The sequence below is a fragment of the Oncorhynchus gorbuscha genome, linkage group LG01 (genome assembly GCF_021184085.1).
Source record: "Oncorhynchus gorbuscha isolate QuinsamMale2020 ecotype Even-year linkage group LG01, OgorEven_v1.0, whole genome shotgun sequence".
NCBI lineage: Eukaryota > Metazoa > Chordata > Actinopteri > Salmoniformes > Salmonidae > Oncorhynchus > Oncorhynchus gorbuscha.
This window is the reverse complement of record NC_060173.1, coordinates 64,755,352-64,779,130: the sequence shown is the minus strand read 5'-3', so window position 1 is coordinate 64,779,130 and position 23,779 is coordinate 64,755,352.

Here is a 23,779-nt window from a genome sequence, read left to right as displayed (position 1 = left end):
TCATTTTAGTTCATTCTCTGTTATTTTGTTTTGTGTTCAGTTTAAATAAAAATAACATGAACACTTACCACGCTGCGCTTTGGTCCGATCCTTCATACTCCTCGTCAGAAGAGGAGGAAAACAGTTACTTGCATACTGTCTGTTTGTAATTTATATAAGTCAACATCTAAGTATTATTTTTTTTTACATATGTTTTTATGGATGTATTGTTTTAAAAACCCAATAATGTTGTGCGTCCATCAGACCTGCGAACACTGGGTGAATAACAAAAACATGAACACCACACAATGGTTAAAAAACACTATTCACATGTATGACGGATGCATATTTTGAAAACAGATTACACTTAAAATGCACAAGAAAAAAAGACACAAGAGTCCCACCTACCCAAGAGAGGTTAAAACAATATTGGAACTCTGCGGTCTTCCCATTGTTTCCTGTGGGGGAAATATAGGCATGTCTGTCTATTTCGCCAAGTATCTCGCGATTTGTAAATGAAAAAAAAATTCAAGTCGGGTGTAACATGTGTGAAATGGCTAGCTAGTTAGCAGGGTGCGCGATAATAGCGTTTCAATCGGTGACGTCACTCGCTCTGAGACCTGGAAGTAGTTGTTCCCCTTGCACTGCAAGGGCTGTGGCTATTGTAGAGCGATGGGTAATGATGCTTCGAGGGTGGCTGTTGTCTATGTGTGCAGAGGGTCCCTGCTTTGAGCCCAGGTTGGGGCGAGGAGAGAGACGGAAATGAAACTGTTACACGGGCACTACGGGCACCATTTTAATCAGAAGTCTGGTTTCTGGTTAGCGAGCTCGTTTGTCATTAATCGCTAGATCAGAAATAGTCAAAGTTTTTATTTTTTCCCTACTTTTTAATTAGGCTGACTCCATTGAACTTTCTACAAAATACATTTTTTTCCAGTTTTGTCTGACGAACAGATTGTCGTGGTAAAATAAAAAGGGATACATTTTTAATGAAATTCTAAACATCACTCCAGTCAAAACAGGCTCTGTGAATATTCGATTCATTTGCTATGGGCTCGCGCTAGTGTTCCAGTTTAGCCGAAGTTCTTTAAGCCGTTTTTCAGCCTTTGGTGAATTTTGACACGTTCTATTGTCCAGCCTACTGATAGCCAGAGCGAATGTCTATTGGGAAAGCACAACGACTATACCATTTAGCTAAACTAAGAATATGAAAATAACGAGATTAATCAAGTCAATAAACGTTGGCTAGTTAGGTAGCCTATATTTAACATACTGGCAAGTTTGATGTATAACTACTAATGTTAGGTAGGTAGCTAAAATACGTGTACATACTGCTGTAATGATATGCTATGTGGTGCGTAAGGACATCATAACTAACCACGTGTAAGGTAGCTTATTTGAAAAGTCATTACTTTATTACATTGAGTAGCAAGCTACCTCTTGGTCGTGGGGGAAAATCTGGTCTGTGATACGAGGGTGGTTTTCACACGTAGCTCGGCTATTAGACTATTCTTTAGTAAAGGTTGAATAGTCTATTGTTCAGCTATTAGCTCTCCTCGCCAACTTGCAACATATTGCTGTTCCCATCTCATTCCTTTCCCTCTTCCACACCATCATTCTGCTCCTGAGTGGCACGCTTGTGGGCATGCTGGCTGGATATGGCAGCATCTTCGGTTGTGCGTCAAGTATTCTGCAGACAGTAGCACCTTTGTATGAAGGTGTGATTATTCACAGGTAAATTGTTATTTGTTATGGAGGTACATTTGTGCCTTTTTGTCGAGAGCAAAACCTTTTTTATTTTGAATCTAAAATAATTGTTCTGAAAGTCATTTTTTTCAGACACAAAGGAAGTCAAAGCGGACACCTACGTTGATGGCATCTCAGGTAAGCAGCACTGGGCTGTATTGACGTATCCTAAAAATGGCATATGCTGCTTTAGATTGAACGGTCATATTTCAATTAATGTTTTCATATCTATAAAAAAATAAGCTGTTTTCTTTACTTTCAGAGAGCGAGCTGACCAAGGGGTCGAAAATGTAGATATTTCCAGATGTTCACTGGTGCGAGTAACAGGCCGCAGAAGCTTTATTGCTGGCAAAAGTGTCAATAACCAGAGGTAATTAAACTGTTCGGTTTTCTTTTCATCCATCTCTGCCTGTCTTGTTGTACATGGAATCTGTCTCACATGCATTAATGTAAAAACCCTTAAAATGTCAGCTGCTAATTGTCAGATTTACACTACATAAACACAGCCATTTTCTCTGGACTATATGTTGCTGCCAAGTCATGATTTCCCTGGGGGTTAGCCTGGCAATAACCAAGTGGTGAGACACATAGCCCTCTATATTTTAATGTTTCAGGTACACTCCGATAGGTGTCTGCGTCACATACAGTATCTTCTATTGTTTGTCCTCATGTGTCTGTTTTTCAGCATAAAGTACTCTGTAGCCACTTAGTGTGGACACCAGGTGAGACCACACACACACAAAAACAGTCTCTTCTTCACTCCATCCCTCTTCCCCTTCTCCTTAAGTCCTCTGGGTTATATCAGCTGTTTTGGTGAACCCCTCCCGTATCTGAACTGGCTGACAGGAGGGCACAGCATGATCATAGGTGAGATGTCGCCTGGTCGAGTCAACAGGAAGTATTATTAAGATGTAGTAGTCCCAAGGTCAGTTTTGCATTTCACCTCCAGATTTAAGATTACTGACCGTGTTCGAATAAAAAAAACAAGGCTTGATTCGGGTATGGGAAGCCAGTCCCGTCATTGCCCCCTCATCCGCTCTTAAGATAACCTTCGGGCCAACTGTAATTCATGAATTATATGCTTTCTGCCGCTGTTTTTACCTCGTTCCCTTTCTGTCTTCTACACCTCTCTCCCACCTCATTTTCTTCCTTATTTTATAATGCACACTATATGTGCATTGAAGTACAGATTGAACTTGTGTTTATAATATTACAATTATCATAATTATAATGCATTTATGTATTTAGAACACCTGAATAACGAACTTCTTTCAATAAAGCATTTCACATTCTCCACTGGTTGAAATTAAGTATGTCATTGAAATACTATTCTGTGTCCTCAGATTAATGCAGATGGAGTTAGGTATGCATCGTTTTTTTCTTTATATATGAATTACAAATCAATCATGTTTCGAGTCTATTGCATAGTTACAATGTATAATCATTGATGTCCCAGGAGCAGGAGTGGTAAACACTGTTGATGTGTTTAATTGTAATACATACATGCAGACACAGCATCATTCAAATAATGGAGTTTGATGACTGAAAAATAATGTCTCAGAGATTGATACCTGAACCGCAACTTTATTTGCCAAGGAAGAGTACATGATCAGTGAATATATTGAGTGTACAGGCTACAATATGGGAATCTCATGCGTGGTAATAACTACAGTACATGTGTATATAGGACTTGCATCCTTTGCACAATAATGTTATTATATTCTACACTATCCATAGGCTTCATAAATGACATTCAGACTTGAAGTTGATTCAACAACTATGATAGGTGAGGTTCATAGTTTGGTATGACTATTAGTTCAGAACCTAACGTTTTAGGGTCCATACACAGATCGGCTACATATTGTAGCTAGCTACACATCCATAGGCATACAGTTATATTTTATCCTCCACTACACAATAAACAAGTGAATAGTTAGCTAGTTAGCTGCATTGCAAGGCAAGCTTACACAATTGTACATTGAATTTGCAGTAAATGCTTTAGCTAGCTAGATTCTTTACATCCACTGTTTCAAAAGATGATCCTAAAGAGTCCCTAAAACATTAAACAGCACAAACTGCAAATTCATTCTCCTAACACTAGCTAGCTGGCTAATGTTAGCTAGTCAGAACTTGCTAAATAGCGATTTTTGTGATTTAGCCTTATGAAAAAAAAATGCACAAACATTTGTCTCTACATTTAACTAACATATTCCTCTCAATTGTACATGTTTTGATTTTATAACAAGTTGCATCTGGTTCGATCGTAATGTTTTGTCAGCCATCTTCTTTGAAGAACGCCACAAGGCAAGGGAGGCTCGTGTCAAAATTCATAATTGGAACCACTCGATATGATTGGTCATATGAAAACCTTGGGACCCAAATGCATAATGAGTACTCTAACTCCCCATTGTGGTGGTCTGGAGCAATGAAGCCGTGATGCTGGGTACCTATAGGTCCCGCGGTGCAAGCTCGCAACTTTTAATGGAGTAACCACTGTAGGTTTCTTGGCAGACATAGAATGTTGGTCGCATGTGTGTTCATCAATTAACCCAGGGCTTTGGAATATAAGTGTGAATACTTAGTCCTGGGTTAACAAATGTCTGTGTGAACACTTAATCTAGCCCAGGGCCAGTCTTTGTCCATGGCCAAGACCAATGCATTGTGAAAAGGTCTAATGGGGTCCCAAATATGAAGGGAGCAATAGACGGCACCCACATCGCCATAAAAGCACCATTCGTCATGTGCAAATTAATATGTGATAGACGCAAAAACATGCTTCTGAATGTGGTGGCCAGATTGTAGGCACCACTCGTTCATTCTGTAGAACAGCAATGTTGGCCTATACACCTACAGGAGGGAGCTGTTGAGAATGGATGGCTTATTGGTGAGTGTTGCCAACTCATTTGAAGTATATTGGTATTGCTAAAGCAACTAATTGTCTTAATGGTCCTCTCTTTGTAGCTATGTTTTTATTTTTACTGGTCAAGCCACAACTGGGCGAGCCAATTAAAACATTTTGGTTGTACTCAATCTTTGACGTTAGCACCTATTTCAGTCAAAAAAAATTGTATTTGCAATGTATTTCATGTTACAGCATTGTATTTTCTCCAATGGCATTAAAGGGATGATTTCTTACCATATATTAGGGGTGTTTTTGAAATGCAAATAGCCAAGGTTGTGCACGAGCACTGAGGCTGAGAACAATTGGTATTTCTCAATGGTTATCTCCCACCAGGTGTGCGTTTGACGCTCGTAGGATTGTTTGATAAATATCCTATACAGTGGCAAGAAAAAGTATGCGAACCCTTTGGAATTACATGGATTTCTGCATTAATTGGTAATCAAAATTGATCTGATCTTCATCTAAGTCACAACAATAGATAAACTTAGTGTTCTTAAACTAATAACACACATAATTGTATTTTTCTTGTCTATAATGAATACATCATTTAAACATTCACAGTGTAGGTTGGAAAAAGTATGTGAACCCCTAGGTTAATGAATTCTCCAAAAGCTAATTGGACTCAGGAGTCAGCTAACCTGGAGTCCAATTAATGAGTCGAGGTGTTGGTTGCCCTATAAAACACACTCACAAAATTTGAGTTGTCTATTCGCGAGAAGCATTGCCTGATGTGAACCATGCCTCGAACAAAAGAGATCTCAGAAGACCTTAAGATTAAGAATTGGTGACTTGTATAAAACTGGAAAGGGTTACAAAAGTATGTCTAAAAGCCTTGATGTTCATCAGTCCACGGTAAGACAAATTCTCCCTAGGAGTGGCCATCCTGCAAGAGCAGAGCGCAGAATGCTCAGTGAGGTTAAGAAGAATCCTAGAGTGTCAGCTGAAGACTTCCAGAGATTTCTGTAACATGCTTACATCTCTGTTGACAAGTCTACGATACGTACAACACTAAACAAGAATGGTGTTCATGGGAGGAAACCACAGAAGAAGCCACTGCTGTCCAAAAAAACAAACATTGCTGCACTTCTGAAAAAATTACACCTGGATGTTCCACAACGCTACTGGCAAAATAATCTGTGGACAGATGAAATTACAGTTGAGTTGTTTGGAAGGAACACAACACTATATGTGGAGAAAAAAAGGCACAGCACACCAACATCAAAACCTCATCCCAACTGTAAAGTATGGTGGAGGGAGCATCATGGTTTGGGGCTGTTTTGCTGCCTTAGGGCCTGGACAGCTTGCAATCGTCGACGGAAAAATGAAATCAGTTTTATCAAGACGTTTTGCTAGAGAATGTTAGGCTATCCGTCCGCAAATTGGAGCTACATAGAAGATGGGGGACGCAAAAGTACAACGACCTAAAACACAGCAGTAAATCAACAACAGAATAGCTTCAACAGAAGAAAATATGCCTTCTGGAGTGGCCCAGTCAGAGTCCTGACCTGAACCAAATTGAGATGCTGTGGCATGACCTCAAGAGAGCAGTTCACACCAGACATCCCAAGAATATTGCTGAACTGAAACAGTTTTGTAAAGAGGAATGGTCCAAAATTGTGCAGACCGTTGTGCAGGTCTGATCCGCAATAACAGAAAACGTTTGGTTGAGGTTATCAAACAGTTATTAAATTCAAGGGTTCACATACTTTTCCCACCCTGCATTGTCAATGTTTACATGGTTGTGTTCAATAAAGACATTAAAATGTATAATTGTTTGTGTTATTAGTTTAAGCAGGCTGTGTTTGTCTATTGTTGTGATTTAGATTAAGATCAGATCAAATTTTATGACCAATTTATGCAGAAATCCAGGATCCAAAGGGTTCACATACTTTTTCTTGCCACTGTAAAAATGTTCTATGCGTACGAACATTCAAAATGATGTTCTTAATTTGTATTTTAGAATAGTTTCTACGCAATATTGATGAGGCACCAGGAGCTTTGCAGCAGAACCCACTGTATGCTCTGTGAGCGGACCATGTAATTGGGCGTCACTCTAAAGCGGGAAGGTGGAATAAACGAGTCAGGAGTAGGTTTTCTTGATTGAACACAGTTCTCTATTGAGGGCATTTGGTCAACACAAACACTTCAACATAATCAATGAAAATCTTCCAAGGAAAAACATACATCTTCTCCAGATGAAACAGGAACACAATAGGATTATCTTTAAACTATAACAAAAAGTCACGTGATTGTCACCGTCTTAGTGGTTCTTCCTGGATAGCTCCTCTCTCTCGGTGGCCATCTTCCAGAGATCGTTTTCCCCCCTTTCTCTGCTGGTTCCATTCTCTCTCTTATAGGGGAAGGAGAGTATGTCATTAATACCGTCAGCTGTGCTTAATTGCCTCTGGTTACCTTGTCTCCCATGCCTTGTTGGGCTACTATCCATGAGCCCAGCTTGCCCTCTGGTGGTCCTTCCACAGCTCTTACTATGTTTGCTAGTCAAACCTTGGTCAAACCTAAGTATAATTTCTGTGGGTGTGTATTTGTTGTTCCAATGGACACCTTGGAGGGAAAAATACTGATTGTTGACTTGCAATGAAGTTATGTCTTTTTAGAGCCTGATGACTCTGCTGAAATGCATCTAAATAATCTGTGGACAATCTGTGTTGACCTTTCAGTGGATGTTAATTTATTGAATTGTATTTCCACTAGCATATCCATCCGTGTACAATCTGTTTTGTAGGATCTCTCCTACGGCGTTGATATCTTGGAAGGTATTCCTGCCTCTATCCCTCCACGCCCTGCTCAAGTGGTATGATGGGCTGGCTAGTTGATAGACCACCACCAGTTGTCCTTATGTCTCGTTTTTGGGCTGACTGCTTCTGCTTGCCTTTTTGTGAGGTCACTAAATAAGCTATGTTTTTGGATGTTCACTCTTCCACTTGCATACAGTATGACAGTCTGCATATTCATAAACACTGACATTTCCCACGTACAAATTTGTCAAAACAGGGTTGCAGAGTTCAAGGCGTTTCTGTACAATAACTATTTTCTCAGCATTAAAAATAAAGTATTTCATGCCTGGAATTATTGGGCTGACTTCATTACTTCTACACTACATTTCCAATGTTTCCTTCAACTTTTATCTTAATTCCACTGGACTGTGGCTTTGGAAAGGACAATACCCCATGTTTCTTTGTCAATCATTTTGCTTTAAGGACCTAAACTCTTTTCAGAAGTCGAATAGTCGAATGAACGAGACAGGATTTGGGGCTGGACACAAGACTGAAAGTAGCCAAACCTGATGACAATTAGTGTGTATCCAAACTCTGAATATTGTTTTCGTTGGCAGTGATCGTACCCTGAACTGTAATATAAAAACTAAGCACATTTTTTAAATTTCTCTTGATGACACAGCCAGTCCTCTCAGATGTAACGACCTAGTGATGAGGGGTAACCTGATTTGACAATGCAGGGAGCACCTCGGAATGCTACCACATCACTTTCCATTGCCTAAGCACCACTGTTACCATGGTTACCACATGGATATTCAGTCTGAAAGAAGTCTGTCTAAAAAAGACAAGTCTCTACAAGCCAAAATGTTGAATAAAATTATATTTACACATTACCTGTTGTCAGTGCTCTTTTTCCTTTGACGGTAGGAGGTGGAGTATCCACAGGAAAGTGTTCTTTATCAAACTTTTTGCGATGCCGGTAGGTTCTGTCGCTTGTATTTTCAAATTGCTGACGCATGGCACTTGATGCAAAATATGTAAAACAATAGCCCAATGTAATCGAACGTAGTCGACTGAAGACCGTTTCCTCACTATCAGTTAGAAGTGTTTGTGAAATTTGCCACCTGATTGCTTAGGACAATGTTCGGTCTGCAGTTCGGTTAGGCTTGGCCATACTGTGCAAGTGTTTGTAGTGTGAAAAATAAATATACAGAATGTCAGGTTGATAATGCTTCTGTGTGGATTACCTCCGACATAGGGACAAATTTGGCGGTCAACAGGTAAAGTAAGTTGAATTGAAGTTTTTACAACATTCTGACTTTTAATGTGACTGTTCGGGAATGCCGAGCCTACATGTTAGAGATAAGGGTGTAAGTATTTTACACTCATATTCTAAAAGAGGCTACAATACCCATAGCTATTTTTACCCTGAGTTTCACTGCACAGCATGACTATAGAAAACTGTGGTTGTTAGTAGTGAAGGCAGACAGAGCCTTCATTTATTCATCCAGGAATTACAAGGAGAGCACAGCAGTGTCGTCTTTCATTAACCTCGCCGCCAAAAATGTGCAGCTGTTTTTATTACTGGTGCATCCAGGGAGAAGTATACTGCTGTTCTAGAGGCCTGCAAAAAGTAATACCATGAAATCTTGTCGTATGAAATGTTGTCAAAAGAAAACATTGTATTATTCATGCCAAGAGCCTACAAGCATTATCTGAAGGAACTTTCATTTTACATATCCATTTATTTAAGCGGCAGGAAATATATTGGAGGAATCCAGATGAATGCACACACGAGATTTCTTGCAGGAACAGTTGATTTGAGGTTTGCAGCAATTTATCATGACTTTCAACCCATCAAAACAAAGACATTCTATCATGACTTGGAGTCAACATGGATAGTGATTAAATATACTACAATCACAAGTGAATGAGGGTGGTATCTTTTGTCACTGAAGGAGAATACAGATTCGGAGACAGATAAGTACCTTGATGCTTGCTTTAAGTGTAAAGAGAATCTTATCTTCATACAAACGGATAATTACATCCATATTATTGGTTGGCGACACAGTCTCCCATCTTGGATTCCTAGTGAAATATCATCCAATAAATGTATGTTCTTACAGTAAGCAATGTTACGTCTAAACATTTTTGGCACTGAGCAAATTTCAGGTCTTGTGAGTAAAAACTTTGATGTTTGCAAGAATTCAGTGCAACTTCTGCCTCACACTTACTGTGAATACTGGGGCTGTACCCGCTTTAATTTAGCTTTAGACAGTTGCCAATAGGCTATTGTGGATTTTTGAACATAATGAACAACAAAACCAATGGAGCAAATGTCATTTTCATGTAGAAATAGCTATTGACTTCCATGATATATCCTACAATAGCCTACAGTATATGATGTTCAATGTAGGCCTTCGTTCCATTAAACTTTTTACAAAAGGTAGGCATGGCTTGACATTAACCATTTCAGACCGATGTTTTACTTGTCAGAAAGGTGACTGAAAATGGTGTTGTATAGTGTTATATGACATTTTGGCTATGCCTTATTTGGTTATTCAAGCCTGCCACAAAGATAAAGCTCTAACCCTAACCTGTCTCAAAGGTTGTTTTCAAATATAGTTAGATTTGTAGCAAGGACTGCAGGTTCTGTACTCTTGTAGGAAGCAATCACTCCCCCATTGCTGACAACTTTGCTATAACTGGGCTAGTAACTTGCTAGCTAGCAAAGAATATCAACAAATGCGGATACACATGGCTCTGCTCTTCCTTCTCAAAAGCCTATCTACGCTAGTTATGGGTGATTGTAACTGTCAATAGAACTAGTAGTCAAACTAGTAGGCTTTACTCCGATGCGCCCCCAGCCTACAACAAAAATGACTGACTCTCAGTCTTGCAAAGTTACATTTGTTTTGGTTTGTTGCATTGAAAGGGACTGATTATGTTGATTTGATCTAAATGTCAACATTAAAGGGACATTTTGAACTGTTTCAGGAAAGATAGTGTAAACTCTAGTGAAGTTCAATCTCAGCATCTCTGCGTGGACTGCCAATTCTTCTGTGTGGGACTGGTCCAGGAGCTGCGAGACCATGTGCGCAATTTAGAGGGAACATTGATCCCTAGTGTAGCTAGCCTAACTCTCCAGCGTCACTCTTCCAGAAGAAGAAATTGCCTTACTAAACACCCCAGAACATGTGCACTATCTCCCCTAATCTTCTCCCAGATCATTTTACAGTCTGGAAGTTGTAGATTAATAATCTAGTCACTTACATTATATATACAGAACAAAAATATAAATGCAACATGTAACAATTTCAAAGATTTTACTGAGTTACAGTTCATATGAGGAAATAAGTAAATTGTAATACATTCATTAGGCCCTAAATCTATGGATTTCACATGACTTGCTAAAGAGATATGCATCTGTTGGTCACAGATACCTTGAAAGAAATGGGCCTCAGGATCTCGTTATGGTATTTCTGTGCAGTCAAGATGCAATTGATAAAATACAATTGTCTTCATTGTCCGAAGTTTATACCATAACCCCACCACCACCATTGGGCACTCTGATTACATCGTTGACATCAGCAAACCGCTCGCCCACATGACGCCATAAACGTGGTCTGCGGTTGTGAGGCTGGTTGGAAATACTGCCAAATTCTCTAAAATGACATTCGAGGTGGATAATGGCAGAGAAATGAACATTCCATTCTCTGGCAACAGCTCTGGTGGACATTCCTGCAGTCAGCATGCCAATTGCACGCTCCCTCAAAATTTTGACACATTTTGTGAGAAAACTGCAAATTTTAGTTTGGCCTTGTATTGTCCCCAGCATAAGATGCACCTGTATAATGATCATGCTGTTTAATCAACTTCTTGATATGCCACTATTACTGCAGATATATTATACAAATGTTCTGAAATTAAAATGCAACAATTCTGCATGTAGCTCCTTTAACTCTTTCCTTTCCTCATTTCCATTTTTTCGTTAACTCATACTTTCCTAGCTCCCTTTCCTTATCTACTTTCCTTTCTAAGCTCTTTTCCTCCAATCCTTATTGAGGTTCCTTTCCTCTTATTTTCCTAGCTTTTCTTACAACCTTTCTTAACCCCCATTCATTCTTTCCTACATCCCTAGCTCCCCTTCTTTACCTCCTATTCCCGCTAGTTCCCTGTGTTTAATCTGTTTTTGTCATTTCAGATGCTTCTGGAATTGTCTATATTGTGGTGCTGTGCAACCTCGAGGAAGAGGAGTTTGTCTCCAAAATCTGGGAAACATTTCCTCAACTTGGTGACAGCCATTCGACCTCTGTCACGTGGACAGCCACCACAGGGTCTGGGCATTGAATCTACCATGGACAGTGGTGTAAAGTACTTAAGTAAAAATACTTTAAAATACTACTTAAGTAGTTTTTTGAGGTATCTGTACTTTACTATTTTTGAATAATTTTACTTCACTACATTCCTTTAAGAAAATGTTATTATTTTTACTCCTTACATTTTCCTTGACACCCAAAATTACTTGTTACATTTTGAATGCTTAGCAGGGCAAGAAAACAGTCCAATTCACGCACCTCTCACCAAAACATCCCTGGTCATCCCATCTCATTAAACCAACATGTTTTGTTTCTAAATTATGTCTGAGTGTTGGTGTGCCCCCTGGTTTCCGTAAATACAAAGAAATAGAAAATGGTGCCATCTAGTTTGCTTAATATAAGGAATTTGAAATTATTTATACATTTACTTTTGATACTGAAGTATATTTTAAACCAAATATTTTTAGACTTTTACTCAAGTAGAATTTTACTGGGTGACTTTTACTTGAGTCATTTTCTATTAAGGTATCTTTACTTTTACTCAAGTATGACAGTTGGGTACTTTTTCCACCACTGACCACGGATGAGCCCCAAGGCAAAAAAAAGAGAGACAGCAGTTGGGACGTTCTGCACTGTATCCGAGTGAGGGTAAATATTGTTGCTGAATAATCGAAACATAACATAACAAGAGACCGTGTGTCCAGAGACCATGAGAGCCATACAACAGTTACAGTGCATTCGGAAACTATTCAGACCCCTTGACTTTTTCCACATTTTGCTATGTTAGACTTAATATGTGTTTTTCCCTCAGCAATCTACACACAACACCCCATAATTACAAAGTGATAACAGGTTTTCAGAAATGTTTACACATTTATTACAAATACAATACGGAAGTACCTTATTTACATAAGTATTCAGACACTTTGCTATGAGACTTGAAATTGAGCTCAGGTGCATCCTGTTTTCATTGTTCATCCTTGATGTTTCTACAACTTGATGTTAGTCCAACGGGGGTAAATTCAATTGACAGTGCATGTTAGAGCAAAAACAAAGCCACGAGGTAGAAAGGAATTGCCCTTGGATCTCCGAGACAGGATTGTGTCGAGGCACAGATCTGGGGAAGGGACCAAAAGATGTCTGCAGTATTGAAGGTCCCCAAGAACACACTGGCCTCCATCATTCTTAAATGGAAGAATTTTGGAACCAACTAGACCCTTTCTAGAGCTGGCTGTCCGGCCAAACGGAGAAATCGGGGGAGAAGGGCCTTCGTTAAGGCGGTGACCAAGAACCCGATGGTCACTCTGACAGAGCTCCAGAGTTCATCTGTGGAGATGGTAGAACCTTCCAGAAGGACAACCATCGTTTGCCAATAGGCACCTAAAGGACTCAGACCATGAGAAACAAGATTCTCTGGTCCGATGAAACCAAGATAGAACTCTCCGGCCTGAATACCAAGCGTCACATCTGGAGGAAACCTGGCACCATCCCTACAGTGAAGCATTGTGGTGGCAGGATCATGCTGTGGGGATGTTTTTCAGCGGCAGGGATTGGGAGACTAGTCATTAATCAAATGGCCACCCGGACTATTTACATTAATCCCCCCTCTTTGTTTTTACACTGCTGCAACTCACTGTTTATTATCTAGGCATAGTCACTTTACCCCTAACTATATGTACAAATGATCTCAACTAACCTGTAACCCCACACATTGACTTGTTACCCCTGTATATAGCCTCATTGTTGTTATTTTATTGTGTTACTTTTTATTATATGTTTTACCTTTCATTTATTTAGTAAATATTTTCTTAACTCCATTTCTTGAACTGCAATGTTGGTTAAGGGTTTGTAAGTATGCATTTCACGTTAGGGTCTACACCTGACGTAGTCGGCGCATGTCACAAATACAATTTGACTTGATTTGATCAAGGGAATGATGAATGGAGCAATGTACGGAGAGATCCTTGATGAAAACCTCCTCCAACAGGACAATGGCCCTAAGCACACAGCCGAGACAATGCAGCAGTGGCTTCTTGACAAGTCTCTGAATGTCGTTGAGTGGCCCAGCTAGAGCCCAGAATTCAACCCAATTGAACATCTCTGTAGAGACTGTGCAGCGACTCTCCCCATCCAACCTGACAGAGCTTGAGAGGATCTGCAGAGACGAATTAGGAGAAAATCCCCAAATACAGGTGTGCCAAACTTGTAGAGTCATACCCAAGAAGACTCAAGGCTGTAATCGCTGCAAAAGGTGCTTCAACAAAGTACTGAGTAAGGGGTCTGAATACTTTGTTTTAACATTTCAAAAAAAAATGTGCATTGTCATTATGTGGTATGGTGTTTAGATTGATGTGGGGGGAAAACAATATACTCTATTTTAGAATAAGTCTGTCAAGGGGTCTGAATACTTTATGAATGCACTCTGTCGGTCTGCCCTATACATTAGACCAGTGTTGTTTTTTTTTTAATTGGAGCATGCATAGCAATGTGTGGCGTTGAGCATAATTACAAGTTTGATTGTCTTCACACATTGCAAAACAGCTCATTTTATTGGATGTCTGTTTTTTTTACTGAATTTGCATCTGACACATTCAACAGTTGATCTTACAAAACACTGACACTGCAAATCTTCTACATAAATTACTGAGGTTGTAGTGAAAGCAGGTTTGAAATGGCCTAAGTTTCATTCATATTGTCTATTGTATGACAATTACATGATGACAATTTCTGCATTTATCAAAACTATGTCCACAGGAAACTCCCGGTACTACAGAAACTGGTCCTTAACTGCAAACAAAGCGAGCACCAGTACCTCATCCTCCACATCCCACAACTACTGTACTTCATTCTCCACATTCCACAAATCATGTATCCGTCCCTCATCCTCCCCCTTCCACAACACAGTCATCTCCTCCTTCTCTTCCTAGGACAGTTGAGAACTTCAAGTATTTGATATTTTTTTCATCGTGTTTATGATGTGCACATAATTCATATTGCGATCAATAACAGCAGTGCTGCATCAGATGTAATCTGTGACATGTTCCTACTTTCTACACATTGGTACTACTTTGGTGCTACTAGACTTTAGATGGAAAATATTTGATTCCATTTTTTCACCTACACCCTCAACTGTTAGGAGCATGCATGGTGCTGTATGACATATTTAGTTGTTCATATAGTAGTGACATTTCGTACTTCCCCACAAAAGGTTTCTTTGCACTCGTTCATGAATAATCATGACATCAACACCGTGGTCATTGGGTTTCATAGTGTAGGGTATTGTTTAAAGCAAAACATATTACAAATACTTTGGTTACACTTAATAAAATAATTTTGTTGTTGCCAGACACAAGTAATTATGGCAACCCGTAACCAAATTCTTGCATTAACGTTGACCTCCAACTACCGGATTTGGTTCTAATCGGAGAGTTGCAGTATTTTGCATGTTGCGAATGGCAAAGTCCATAAACCTACCACTGAAATCCTCGGCTGTTTATGGGCCAAATGTACCACTCCCTGTGGTGATGCATTTATTTTAAATTGTTTAAAAATATACACTACTGTTCAAAGGTTTGGGGTCACTTTTTGAAAGAAAATATATATTTTGGCCATTATAATAACATCAAATTGATCAGAAATACAGTGTAGACATTTGTCAGGATTTGGCCAGGGTTGTTCCGGTTTTTGGTCACTAGATGCCCCCATTGTGCTTTTTGACCTTTTGTTTTCCCTTGATCCCCATTATTATTTGCACCTGTGCCTCGTTTCCCCTGATTGTATTTAAACCCTTAGTTTTCCTCAGTTCTTTGCTCTGTGTTTGTATGTTAGCACCCAGCCCTAGTATTCTGTGAACTCTTGTTGATCCCGGTGGACTCTCTTGTGGAATTCTGTTTTTTGTTCTTGTTTATTTATTTTTGAATATCTTTTGAAGCTTTTTATGCTATACCTACCACCTTGTGGATTTACCTTTTTGTCTTGGAGGATTACCTTTGTTCTTGTGGAATTCCTTTTGAGGTTGTGGAGTTACATGGTTTCCTGAAGGACTTCACTTTTTACTTCATTAAATACACCATCTCAAGTACTGCTGTGTCTGCCTCATCTTCTGGGTTCTGCCGACTATTCGTGGCTCAGTTGGTTAAGTGACTGTTTCTCACTCCGGAGACCCGGGTTCGTGACCGGGTCCTGACAACATTGTTAATGTTGTAAATGACTATTGTAGCTGGAAACGGCAGACTTTTTTATGGAAAATCTACAGAGGCCCATTATCAGCAACCATCACTGCTGTGTTCCAATGGCACGTTGTGTTAGCTAATCAAAGGTTATAATTTGAAAAGGCTAAATGATCATTATAAAATCATCAAATCAAATGTATTTTATATAGCCCTTCGTACATCAGCTGATATCTCAAAGTGCTGTACAGAAACCCAGCCTAAAACCCCAAACATCAAGCAATGCAGGTGTAGAAGCACGGTGGCTAGGAAAAACTCCCTAGCAAGGCCAAAACCTAGGAAGAAACATAGAGAGGAACCAGGCTACGTGGGGTGGCCAGTCCTCTTCTGGCTGTGCCGGGTGGAGATTATAACAGAACATGGTCATTATAAAACCCTTTTGCAATTATGTTAGCACAGCTGAAAACTGTTGTCCTGATAAAGGAAGTAATAAACTGGCCTCCACAATCCCCTGACCTCAACCCAATTGAGATGGTTTGGGATGAGTGAAGGGGAAAGCAGCCAACAAGTGCTCAGAATATGTGGGAACTCCTTCAAGACTGTTGGAAAAGCATTCTAGGTGAAGCTGGTTGAGAGAATGCCAAGAGCGTGCAAAGCTGTTAACAAGGCAAAGGGTGGCTACTTTGAAGAATCTATTTTGATTTGTTTAACACTTTTTTGGTTATTACTTGATTCCATATGTATTATTTCATAGCTTTGATGTCTTCACTATTATTGTAAACCCTGGAATGAGTAGGTGTGTCCAAACTTTTGGTACTGTATGTCATCATGATCCAAAAGCAAATGAGTCATTATTAACAAAACAAATGATGATTAGCAAACACACATTTCCTGACATGGCTATACTAGTTGTCATGGTGAATGTGTGTGCAGTTGCGTAGGCTGATTGGTTGTGGTGCTTTGCTTCCTCTCACTCAGAAATGGTTGTGTAGCAAGCTAAGGTAACAATGTTGCCTGCCATAGAATCCTCCCAGTTGATTTGAATGTTCGAAATCATAGTGTAAAAACATATAATCCAACTTTAAAACAAGTAATTTTTAGCAAACCAACTACCAAACAAGGTAGGCTAGCTGTTTAGCTTGCTAGCTCATTCACTAATTTATTTTGTGAAACAAATAAGCTCGTTAACTACCACATGTTAAACTGTCTATAGAGTCTGTCTACTGTTTTCTAATCCAAGATGGCGTAGCAGTGAAGACGTGTACTTTAGTATTTTATTCGTATTTTTTGTATATATATTTACATTTATTTTCAATTTCTTCTCGATTTTGTATTCGATTATACCTACCGGTAACCTGCCTCAACCAATGTGATACGGAATCGCTATTATTTTCAATTTTAGAACACATTCAGGAATCTCCAGAAGCAAACCAGCTAATTATCTACAAGCTATTTAGTCATTGTTAGCCACTACTAGCGGCTTTTACCTTCTGTACAGATACCAGCCCTGCTTTTAGCCTGGACAATACTGGCCTGTCTACCAATATCGCTTGTCTACTAATATCGGACTGTCTCTCCACAACAACGCCGGATTCCTGCCGTAATCCCTTGACCACTACTTCTGATCTTCACAGCTAGCTTTCACTCACCGTGGCACCTAGTACCGAAGCTATTCCCTGAGGCCCACCTCCCGGCCTACTCAGCTGTTCACCCGAACCCCACTCATACGGCAGGGTAGCCTAGTGGTTAGAGCGTTGGACTAGAAACCGAAAGGTTGCAAGTTCATATCCCCGAGCTGACAAGGTACAAATCTGTCGTTCTGCCCCTGACTCGGCAGTTAACCCACTGTTCCTAGGCCGTCATTGAAAATAAGAATTTGTTCTTATTTTAAATGAAGGATCCACTGCCTTGCTGTAAACTCTGGACCTTGGCACCAGATCACTGCTGCTACTGATTGGATATAGTGGCTAACGCCACTGCCACAAAGTTAGCACCAGTTAGCCGTGAGCCAGGCACATCTCCTGGTGAGCAATCTAAATTCCACAATACCTCTTTCGCCATCTGGCTTGGATTCTCTGTCGACACGGTGCACCACCACAACTGGTCTTCCGACAAATACTCCATCCACTGTGCCTTCATCCGGCCTCCGTTGGAGCAGACGGAATTAACTTTAAACGCTGTGTCGCTAGCGTAGTGGGGATCCCCTGTTCCATCTACTGCTGCCCCCTGGACACTATGATCACTTGGCTACATAGCTGATGCCTTCTGGACTGTCCATTAATCATTCCGTTTATTTATTTTTTATCTTTCGGCCCCAGCCACGAACTCAGGCTCTGTGTGTAGTTAATCCGACCCTCTCTGCCTAGTCATCGCCATTTTACCTGCTGTTGTTGTGTTAGCTGATTAGCTGTTGTTGTCTCACCTGTTGTTTTAGCTAGCTCTCCCAATCAATACCTGTGATTACTTTATGCCTCGCTGTATGTCTCTCTCAAATATCAATATGCCTTGTATACTGTTGTTCAGGTTAGTTGTTGTTTTAGTTTACAATGGACCCCCTAGTTCCACTCTTCATACCTCTGATACCTCCTTTGTCCCACCTCCCACACAGGCGGTGACCTCACCCATTACAACCTGTCATGCAGGTGAAAGAGGACCCAAAAGCGACTTGGCGAAAACAGAGTCTTTAATCCAGTAAAGTAAATACAAACAAAAAACACAACTTTCACTCGAAATGACGAGGACAAACTGGAGACTCGATCTTGAACAGCAGGTGAACAGCAGGTTGCCTCGGGAAGGCACTTGAACCAGACAGACTCAGACACCTGCTCACCACGCAGCATCTGAGGAAAACACGACACGACAGGGCGATACACAAACACAGCACGGTGAATTCTAGACAAGGAACCGACAGGACAGGAACGGAACACAAAGGAAGAAATAGGGACTCTAATCAGGGGAAAGGATCGGGAACAGGTGTGGGAAGACTAAATGATTGATTAGGGGAATAGGAACAGCTGGGAGCAGGAACGGAACGATAGAGAGAAGAGAGAGCGAGAGAGTGAGAGAGGGAGGGGGAGAGAGAGGGATAGAAAGAGGGAAAGAACCTAATAAGACCAGCAGAGGGAAACGAATAGAATGGGAAGCACAGGGACAAGACAAGATAATAAATGACAAAACATGACAGTACCCCCACTCACCGAGCGCCTCCTGGCGCACTCGAGGAGGAATCCTGGCGGCAACGGAGGAAATCATCAATGAGTGAACGGTCCAGCACGTCCCGAGACGGAACCCAACTCCTCTCCTCAGGACCGTAACCCTCCCAATCCACTAAGTATTGGTGACCCCGTCCCCGAGAACGCATGTCCATGATCTTATGTACCTTGTAAATAGGTGCGCTCTCGACAAGGACGGGAGGGGGGGAGGGAAGACGAACGGGGTGCGAAGAAAGGGCTTGACACAGGAGACATGGAAGACAGGATGGACGCGACGAAGATGTCGCGGAAGAAGCAGTCGCACAGCGACAGGATTGACGACCTGGGAGACACGGAACGGACCAATGAACCGCGGAGTCAACTTACGAGAAGCTGTCGTAAGAGGAAGGTTGCGAGTGGAAAGCCACACTCTCTGGCCGCAACAATACCTTGGACTCTTAATCCTGCGTTTATTGGCGGCTCTCACAGTCTGTGCCCTGTAACGGCAAAGTGCAGACCTCACCCTCCTCCAGGTGCGCTCAGGTGCGGCAAGCTGGGATGAGAACAGAGGAGGCTGGTAACGACTACTCTGGACAAACCCGGTAGCAGACGAAGGAAGCGGGTTGAGGGGAGCTGTTCTGCCCAGGGAACGCTGTATGACCAATCGTCTGATTGGCCCTCTCTGCTTGACCGTTAGACTGGGGATGAGAAGAGAGACAGACAGAACTCCCTCCAAAACTGTGCGTGGTCTGTCTGAACCCAGAGGCCATGAATTCTGAATACATTCTCGATAATGATTTGTGCCGTCTCCTTAGCGGAAGGAAGTTTAACCCGAGAACCTAGCAGAAGAATCACAGTCTTCCCCGCAGACAAAGGCAGACCGGTAATGAAGTCTAGGGCGATGAGACCATGGTATTCTGCCCAGGGGAGCTGTTCTGCGCGCAGTCCGAAGACGCAGGGTTTCTGAAAAAGAAAGGCTGCCTCGAACACCGGGATGACCAGCTAACTTGGCAGAGTGAGCCCACTGAAGAACAGCCAGACGAGTGGAAACAGGAACGAAAAGGAGGTTACTAGGACAAGCGCGCGACGCAGTGGCCTTGCTGTCTTTCAATTCCCCAGACTGTTAACCCGACAACACGCCCACCCCTCGGGATCAGTAGAAGCTAAACAGGGGATAAGAAACCCGGAAGAAATCACAAACTCGAAACGACAACGCCCAACGAGCTTGACGGGCATTAAGTCGTTTGGCAGAACGGATGTACTCAAGGTTCTTATGGTCTGTCCAAATGACAAACGAACCACTGAACTCGGATGGCCAGTTCACGGTTACCCAAAACTCAGATGGCGACAGGCGATGAGAAAAATAAGCGCAAGGATGAACCTTATCGTCAGACTGGAAGCGCTGGGATAGAATGGCTCCCACGCCTCCTCTGAAACCTCGACAATGAATTGTCTAGTGACGTAACGGGAGGCCATGAATTCTGAATACATTCTCGATAATGATTTGTGCCATGCGAGAAGGAATCGGTCTGGAGACCGGCAGGAGGAGAGTTACCCGGCCACCAAAAGCAGCCACGAAGCGCGCGTGGGCGGCCAATGGCGAGACTGCCTCGAACACCGGGATGACCAGCTAACTTGGCAGAGTGAGCCCACTGAAGAACAGCCAGGCAGTGGAAACAGGAACGAAAGGAGGTTACTAGGACCTTAGCGGAAGGAATGCACGAGGATAGGACGGACGTCTTTTAGAAGATCAAAAGCTCCCTGGGCGGAACCGGACCACTTAAAACACGTCTTGACAGAAGTAAGAGCTGTGAGAGGGCAGCAACTTGACCGAAATTACGTTTAAACCTAAAAAGCGACCTTGGAACGGGCCAATCACTGACAGGGAATGCCTTCAATGAAACATGAAAAGAGCACTTCTCAGACTTTAGAGAACAATTCTCTAAAAGGCGCTGTAAGTCGAATGCTGAACATGAATCTCGAGTGACGGAGAAAAAATCAGGATATCGTCAAGATAGACAAAAACAAAGATGTTCAGCATGTCTCTCAGAACATCATTAACTAATGCCTGAAAAACAGCTGGCGCATTGGCGAGACCAAACGGCAGAACCCGGAAAAATGCCCTAACGGGTGTTAGCGTTTTCCACTCGTCCCCCTCTCTGATGCGCACGAGATGGTAAGCGTTAGGAGGTCCAGAGTAAAGCACCTGGCTCCCTGCAGAATCTCGAAGGCTGATGACATAAGGGGAACGGATAACGATTCTTAGTTATGTCATTCAGCCCTCGATAATCCACGCAGGGCGCAGAGTCACGCCTTCTTCTTAACAAAAAGAACCCCGCCCCGGCCGGAGAGGAAAAGGCACTATGGTACCGGCGTCAAGAGACACAGACAAATAATCCTCGAACACGTTCGGGATGACAGAGCTATAGTCTACCCCGGCAGAGTGGTCCCACTGAAGGAATCAATACCAGACCGGTGAGGAGGAAGGGAGTTGGCTCGGGACCGACTGAAGACCGTGCGCAGATCATGACCTCCGGAAAATCGCCAGGTTCCTCCTGAGAAGTAGGGACAGAAGAAACGGGAGGGATGGCAGACATTAAACACTTCACATGACAAGAAACGTTCCAGGATAGGATAGAATTACTAGACCAATTAATAGAAGGATTATGACATACTAGCCAGGGATGACCCAAAACAACAGGTGTAAACGGTGAACGAAAAATCAAAAAGAAATAGTCTCACTGTGGTTACGATACTGTGAGGGTTAAAGGTGATACTGGGAAGATGACTACCATCTAAGGCGAACATGGGCGTAGGCTTCTCTAACTCTCTGAAAGGAATGTCATGTTTCCGAACCCATGCTTCGTCCATGAAACAACCCTCAGCCCCAGAGTCTTCAAGGCACTACATGTAGCACCGAACCGGTCCAGCGTTCTTGATGGAGACTGTTAACAGATGAGCTCTGGCTTTTACTGGACATGAATTAAGCAACTCCAGCAATAGAGGCACAGGCGGTTGGTGATCCTCCGTTCCCTCTCCTTAGAAGGGCTCAGACTCCAGACTCTGAATCCCCGGATGGCGGGATCAGTAGACGGGCAGATCATGATATTCCTCCGGCACTCCTGTCCAAACATTCCTCCTGAAGTAGGGACAGAAGAACGGAGGATGGCAGACGACAAGAAACGTTCCAAAATGAATTACTAGACCAATTAATAGAAGATTATGACAACTAGCTCCCAAAACTGTGGTTACCAGAAAAATCAAAAGAAATGTCCAGCCACCCGAGCCAGCGTAGAGGACCGAGAAAAGGATCTTGATGGAGAGACTTGATGTTGCGCTCACCTGTAGCCCTCCGCTTACAGATGAGCTCTGGCTTTACTGGACATGAAAACAAAATGTCCAGCAACTCCGCAATAGAGGCACAGGCGGTTGGTGATCCTCCGTTCCCTCCTTAGTCGAGATGCGCTCCCCTCCCAGCTGCATTCCTCTGACAGAAGAAAAACGAGCGAGCAGCGCCGGCTCGTTCCACTCACTAGAGGCAGCAAGAGTGCGAAACTCAAAGAATAATCCGTTATGGACCGTTCACCTTGGCATAAGGAAGCCAGGACCCTCCTCCCTACCAAAAACTGGGTCAAAAACCCGAATCATCTCCTCTTTAAAGTTCTGGAACTTGTTAGAGCAATCAGCCCTTGCCTCCCAGATAGCTGTGCCCCATTCTCGAGCCCGGCCAGTAAGAGTGAAATGACGTAAGCAAAGCTCTCTCTCTAGAGTATGTGTTGGGTTGGAGAGAGAACACAATCTCACACTGCGTGAAAAGGAGCGGCACTCAGTGGGCTGCCCGGCAAGGTGGGTTATTAACCCTAGGTTCTGGAGGCTCGGCAGGCCAGGAAGTAACAGGTGGCACGAGACGTAGACTCTGGAACTGTCCAGAGAGGTCGGAAACCTGAGCGGCCAGGTTCTCCACGGCATGGCGAGCAGCAGACAATCTGCTCCTGCCGAAATGGCTCCTTGGATCTCGACGGCAAACGAGCGTCTGAAGTCGCTGGGTCCATTCCTTGGTCGGTTCCTTCTGTCATGCAGGTGAAAGAGGACCCAAAAGCGACTTGGCGAAAACAGAGTCTTTAATCCAGTAAAGTAAATACAAACAAAAAACACAACTTTCACACGAAATGACGAGGATAAACTGGAGACTCGATCTTGAACAGCAGGTGAACAGCAGGTTGCCTCGGGAAGGCACTTGAACCAGACAGACTCAGACACCTGCTCACCACGCAGCATCTGAGGAAAACACGACACGACAGGGCGATACACAAACACAGCACGGTGAATTCTAGACAAGGAACCGACAGGACAGGAACGGAACACAAAGGAAGAAATAGGGACTCTAATCAGGGGAAAGGATCGGGAACAGGTGTGGGAAGACTAAATGATTGATTAGGGGAATAGGAACAGCTGGGAGCAGGAACGGAACGATAGAGAGAAGAGAGAGCGAGAGAGTGAGAGAGGGAGGGGGAGAGAGAGGGATAGAAAAAGGGAAAGAACCTAATAAGACCAGCAGAGGGAAACGAATAGAATGGGAAGCACAGGGACAAGACAAGATAATAAATGACAAAACATGACATACAGGAAACGTATGATCTCTGTTATTGCAAACAAAAGATTCTGTACCAAATATCAAGTTCTGCTTTTCTGATGTATCAAATACTTATGTCATGCAATAAAATGCAAATTAATTACT